We start from the raw sequence: 7,500 nt of genomic DNA on the forward strand, positions 1-7,500 counted from the left end.
TTCTTCGTCTTGTTTTTTTCTTTCTTCTTTCTCTCATTCTTTTCCTTCTTTTTTTTCTTCTTTCGTTTGTTTCTTTTCCTTCTTCTTCTTTGTTTTCTTCTTCTTGGGGTTTTTTTCTTATTTTTCTTTCTTATGTTTCCTTTTCTTATTCCTCCTCTTAGTTTTCTTCTTCTTTTTCTTTGTTTTTTTCTTATTTTTCTTATTTTTTTCTTTCCTTTTCTTCTTCTTTCTTTGTTTCTCTTTCTTCTTCTCCTTCCTTTGTTTCATTTTCTTTTTATTATTTTCTTGTTATTGTCCTTCTTTTCCTTTCTTTCTTTCTTCTTCTCTCTTTTTTTTTTCTTTTTCTTTTTCTTTCTTTCATTCTTCTTACCACTTCTTCCTCTTTTTCTTTTATTCTTTATTTATTCACTTTTTCGTGTAGACATGGCGTTAAGACTAAATTCTAAAGAGAAAAAAATAAAAACGTCAATTGTATATTTTTTCAGTAACATTATAAGTGAAAAAAAATGATTGGGATTTACAGAAATTGAAAGGTTATTTGTCTGTTTGAGGAAGTTTCTTTCAAGGTTTCAACAACAACGAAAATAATAATAATAATAATCGGAACGCCTCTGGCCTCTTTGTGAGATTCTCTCTTTCTCTCTCTCTCTCTCTTCTATTTCTCTCTCCCTCTCTCCCCCCCCCACCCTCTTTCTCTCTCTCTCTCTCTCTCTCTCTCTTTCTCTCTCTTCTCTCTCCCTCCCTCTCTCTCTCTCTCTCTCTCTCTCTCTCTCTCTCTCTCTCTCTCTCTCTCTCTCTCTCTCTCTCTCTCCCTCTTTCTGTTTCTCTCTCTCTCTTTCTCTTCCTCTTCCTCTTCCTCTTTCTCTCTCTCTCTCTCTCTCTCTCTCTCTCTCTCTCTCTCTCTCTCTCTCTCTCTCTCTCTCTCTCTCTCTCTCTCTCTCTCTCTCTCTCTCTCTCTCTGTTTCTCTCTCTCTGTTTCTCTTCCTCTTTCTCTTCTCCCCCTCTCTCTCTCTCTCTCTCTCTCTCTCTCTCTCTCTCTCTCTCTCTCTCTCTCTCTCTCTCTCTTTCTTTCTCTCTCTCTCTCCCTCCCCTTTCCCCCCCTCTCTCTCTCTTTCGCGCAACTATCTATCTCTATCAAGATTAATATGTATATATGTACACACACACACACACACACACACACACACACACACACACACACACACACACACACACACACACACACACACACGTTTGTTACCGTGTGTGTGTGTGTGTGTGTGTGTGTGTGTACATATATATACACAAACACAGCCAGATACAAATAGACAGCTAAATAGACAACGGAATGCCTCGACGCCAACCCCAGATGTTTCTTAAGAAAATTGTTGCGTGAAAGTTTAACGCCCGAGCGAATTTTGCTTGTCTTCCACATTTCTTGCGAGTTGTTCCAATGTTGCAATGGCGAGGCAGAATCGGAAACTACAGAGATTTTCACTCTAATCTTGATAAAACGTTACCCCGAGGAAATTATATCAAAATTCTCGATGCAACAGATTTTGCGGACGGATTGGATTCCTTTAAAGAAAACGTAATGCGAGGAAATTCCCAAAAATACAGCGGTAACTACGATATACTTTGTTTTTCCAGGCGTGTTTCAGACATGACCCGGCAAAACTATTTACAAGTGGCTGGTTTAAATGGGAGAAACAGACATGAATATCGCGTGCAGGTGTTGAAAGGACCTAGTTAACAAAATCTTTTGTAACCAAAATGTTGATTCTGTTCAAGATATCTGAAGATATGGTCTTAAAAGGAGGAGGCAAGGAAATAGCGGTCGCGTCTTTGTCTCTGTTGTTCTTTGGGGAGTCATTCTCGAGGCTCACGGCTCTCGTATAAATATTGCAGCATTGTGTTTATAATACTGTACGTTTTGCTAGACCGCAACTCGGCTCTTCTGCAATGGAATAAACAATGAAGCTGCAACGAGAGAGAGAGTTAAGGAAATTAATTCTAAAAAACAAGTATCATGAGTATTGATGGCACTGGATTTTATCATGATATCGTCGTTTTGACATTTGTATATACATTCTGAACTTTTATTTTCCGCAGTATAAAGATCCTACAGACTGGAGTGAATACACACACAACACCCACACACCCTAACATAAAGACAAACACACGTACACCATGCATGTGAGTGTGTGTGTGTGTGTGTGTGTGTGTGTGTGTGTGTGTGATATATATATATATATATTGTCACGGCAGGTATGTCATTCAGATAATTCGGGGGAAGAGCAGCTCCACTGAACTTTAATCCTCTTAATGCTCTGTCCAAATATCATGGACCGAAGTCAAATCTGAATGACGTGGCCGGATATGAGCGGCTAAATGCCTCGTAGCAGAATTATTCTTGTGCCAAAGGACAACGAAAGAGAGTCAGGTTCCGTCTTATGTATTCCATTTGTAATATTTATTTTTCACTCTTTACATTTTTTTTTTTTTTTTTTTTCGTTAAACCTGTCACTTTATGGTGTATTAAATTCAAGAGCGTGAGATACGAAAAGTACATTAATTTGTTAGATATTATATATATAATATTAATTCGTTAGATGTTTACAGTTTATTTTTGTTTCTCCGTCACCTCTTAATATAAGAAAATGCAAAAAATAAACCAGAAAATCCTACTTATGCGAAACATTTGTAAAGAATATATTCGTTAGATGTTTACAGTTGGCAATCTTATGTAAATATAAAAAGCTAAATGCATGTGTGTGTGTAAACAGAATACATTTATTAACTCACACACACACGCACACACACACACACACACACACACACACACACACACACACACACACACACACACACACACACACACACACATACACAATATAAATATACATATATATTATATATATTATGTATATATACACACCCACGAGCACATATGTATGTAAACACATATAATTTTATTTCAAAACAGAAATAGAGTTCATCTGCATTTACTTGGTCACCATAAAAAAATACCCAGGATGCAACGAGAACATTGATAGAGGCGAAATCAGCGGAAATCGCCTCCCCCCCCACCCCCGACCCCACACCCCCAGGTCGAAACCCTAACACGGCCTCCTCTCCGTCCCTCGCCTTCCTTCAGTGCCTCCGCCAGCCGCCCGGAACCGCCTGCTAATGTTCAAATCATTGCAACTCCACCGACGTCCGCAAAACACGACGGGATCGCTGGCGCCTCCTTCGCGCCGCTCCTTAAGGGCTCTTTGTTTATTGGAGGGGAATTAAGCAAGCCTAAAAGCCTTCCCTTGCACACAACAACACCCGCGCCCGAAGACAAACATTCATGACTAATGGCGTGAGTTTCGAGACAGTGGTTAAACCGTCTTAAGGTTCTGGTAGATATACATATATGCACACATACATACATACATACATACATACATACACACATGCATACAGAAAAAGAGAGAGAGATGGCGAGAAATAGCGCCAGAAAGCAAGAGTGAGAGAGATATATAAATTTAGATACAAAGAGACAGATATGTAGACATAGATATAAAATTATAATGTACATATATACATACTTTTTCAGACAGACAGACTGGTAAATACATACATTCATACATACATTCATGCATACATACATACATACATACATGCACACACACACATACAAATACACACACACACACACCCAGAGAGAGAGACAGAGAGAGAGAGAGAGAGAGAGAGAGAGAGAGAGAGAGAGAGAGAGAGAGAGAGAGAGAGAGAGAGAGAGAAAGAGAGAGAGAGCGAGAAAGCAAGATTTAGATACAAAGAGACAGATATGTAGACACAGATATAGATATACTTATACAGACAAATAGATTACCGACATAGAAACACCATATATATATATATATATATATATATATATATATATATATATATATATTCACAATCTATTACTAGACTGATGACCTGCAGAACATAATAATGGCGTAGGACATTTCTTATAGGTTTTCCGAGAATCCCCGTTCGCATATTCGCTGAGAGACTCGGCAGCGTGAACCCTAATTTAGGATATTCAGCGAATGAGCTCTTATTCAGTGTCCAATCTCTCTTGCAAAAGGTTTAGGTTTATTGCAGCGTCTCTGTTTCTCTCTCTGTCTTGCGTGAAAGTATGAACCCGAAAAGTTAAGATATGTTTATCTACTTACTTATTCCTTTACTTATAAATCTTGCAAAACGTATGTATAAGTATGCTTCACTGTTTATAAGGCAACGTATCTGTTCATTGCCATCAGGTGTTAAAGTTTATCACTTAAATGTTACAATATTTCCCTGAATCGAACCTCAGTAATATGGGTTATATTTCCCCCTCTGTTCTGCTATTTTCATGCTATGTCTTAATCTGAAGGGACTTACATCTTGGGAAAAATTGTCGTAATGGTGATGATGACAATGTTGATAACGATAATGATGGTGATGATAATTATGATGATGGTGATGATGATGGTGATGATGATGACGATGATGATGGTGGTGGTTGTGATGATGATCATCATGTTGGTGATGATGGTGGTGATGATGATGATGGCGTTGATAAAGATGTTGGTGATGATGATAATGGCAATGCCGATGTTGGCGATGATGATGATGGTGAAGGTGATGATGGCGATGATCATGTTGATGGTGATGATGTTGGTGGTGATGATTGATATTGGTGATGATGATGGCGATGAGTATGATGATGACGACGACGATGATGATGATGATGATGATGATGATGATGATGATGATGATGATGATGATGATGATGATGATGATGATGATGATGATGATGATGGTGGTGGTGATGAGGATGATGATGATGTCGATGATGATAGCACTAATAATAATGATAATGAAAATGATGAGAATTATATTAATAGTAATAATAATGATGGCATTAGCGTGGAAATACAAACACACAAAAAACGTAATCACCGTTAATGCCTTGAGCTGCATACATTTCATCTCGTCTTGCATCTTTCCTCTGCAACAAAACTTTCCTTTCGAGCAATATCGGAAGGAGTTCGGGACTGAGTCTCTCCTCGCTGATCTACGTAGAAGCGGAGTGAAAGGCGACCGAAAGAGGGAAAGATTGAAAGCCGGGATGATTCGATGCTCCGGAAAGAGATTCGAGATGCTTCGAAACTCAGAAGAAGTGGTTCTTTTCCGAATGTTCACGGTTTGTTTGTCTGTTTGTCTGTTAATTAAATGTTATGTTTCGTGTGTGTGTGTGTGTGTGTATAAACGCACACATATAATAAGAGTATCTTTTATGTTATTTTTCGTTTTTGTTTTCCTCTGTAAACGCACACATAAAATAATAGCAGAGAGAACGAGGTCAGCGCCCCTTCTCGCCTCGTGTCCTCGCCGGAACTGCCTCCCGGCCAAGCAGCGGCCACCAGCAGAGGCATTCGGACTTTTAAGAGAGACGAAATGCCTTCCTGTGGTATTGCATTTTAGGATATGTCACTGTGTCTGCTGATTTATGTATACTAAATGCGTTATGTATTTTTTTTTTTTTTTACATTTTCGCCGATTTCTAACATGGTGATGACGTAAACTCTGTCTTGGTTTAAGAGCTTGGGTGTTGAAAAGGATTTTGTGTCATTCCTACGTGTTGACAGGTTCACGGAGGGGCAGTGACATGGGAAATCCTCTGAAGTAATAGTTTTCTTTTTTTTTATAAGGTACCATTACGCCCCATATAAATATTAGGCAAAGTTCAGGATGCTTTTGTCTCAACAGCATATTACCCCGAAATTATATCCTCCTTTATACATAAAAACACACAAAAGAAACAAGATGTATTGGTACAAATACAGTTAGATATTCAATACCCATGGTTAGATTTTTACTGTTGCCAAGACACAATACATACGTTAGACTAGTAAACAAAAAGAAACAAAATGTACCTGCATAAATAAATAAAACTATATTACATGAATACTCGCGGGTGTCCGTGCACAGATAACATCATACCAGATTCTGTTTTACATTCAACATTCAACGCGTAAAATTGAAATCTATTTTCTCACCGTGTTTTTTCATGCGGTGTTGAGTATTTCACTTGTTATTTTACGGGGAATTTTAAACAAGGAAATGGTTTTGCTGAAGAACAGGATATTCGAGTATTTGAAAGTTTTTATTAGTGATGTTATTTTCGCCTTTTTGTGGATTTTGTTATTGTTATTATTGCTGTTGATGTTAGCGTTGTTATTTTTTGCCATTAGGAGTATTATTAATATTATTATTATTATTATTATTATTATTATTATTATTATTAATGTTATTATTAGCTATTATTATTATCATTAATACTATTGCTATTGTTATCATTATTATTATTATTATTATTAATATTGTTGTTATTATTAATATTATTATTATTACTATTATCATCATCATCATCATAATTGTTATTGCTGTTCTTGGTTGTTACTATCTTTATCATCATTCTTATTTTTATCACTATTATCATCATTATTATAATCATTCTTATCATTACAGACAGACAACCAGACAGACAAACAGGTGAGGGTACATAAACAGTATATAAACAAGCCTACACTCTTTACCGCACGTAACATATATTCACAAATTATGGTCTCGATCTCCACGTCTGCCTCTTCCGATTTTCGAGTGCCAATTCCTTTAAAAAAAATTGTTTCTCGATTCCACCAGCTCTTACGCAGCCAAGAGCCCTCAGGCAGCAATCCTCTTGGGTGAATAGAGCACAGGAAATTCATTGTTTCATGGAACAGTATATCGCTTTATGCCCAGACGAAGTGCGCTGTACGAACACGGGAAACTGTGCATAGAGCCTCTGCGGGGAATCGGAAAATTGCCCCGTGGAATTTTCAGGTCTTGTTTGTTTATTAGGAGGATGGGTTGTCATTCGATCAGTATGATTGTTATCCACTTTACCGTGGCTAAAGGGAATGTGATAGTTTTGTGTTTTATTGTTTATGAATTAGGATACTTATATGTGTTTATGTGTACTTATATGTACCAGGGATTTTAGAATTCTAATATGATTCTCTCTCTAGTGATACAACTGCATAAATCTATTTTTCCCTCAAAATTCATACCATGCGATATGCTAACGGAGAGGCAAATTGAAGACTCTAAACTAGCTTTCAGAATTAAGAAACTAAAAGTCCAAAACCCTGGCCTTGACTTTGAATAATTAACATCGGAACTCCAAGCCTCTTGCCTTGTCAGCAGTCATCAACACATGCACTTGTACACCAACGATAAAAATACTAGTTTTACGTATGAGAGAACCTTTCTTTAACATTCTTGTCGTTCCAAATATTGTTTTCTGAGCATGTCCCGCCCTCACTAGAACATTAAACTGATCCACATACTTCTCAAATCCAGAAAAGGTTGCTCCCGAAAATCCCAATCGGCATCTTGACAACTTTCTCATATTCCCCGGCCGACTAATTTCGTCTTTCAGTAATTGGTATTTTTCAA

The sequence above is a fragment of the Penaeus chinensis genome, chromosome 27, assembly GCF_019202785.1.
Source record: "Penaeus chinensis breed Huanghai No. 1 chromosome 27, ASM1920278v2, whole genome shotgun sequence".
Classification (NCBI taxonomy): domain Eukaryota; kingdom Metazoa; phylum Arthropoda; class Malacostraca; order Decapoda; family Penaeidae; genus Penaeus; species Penaeus chinensis.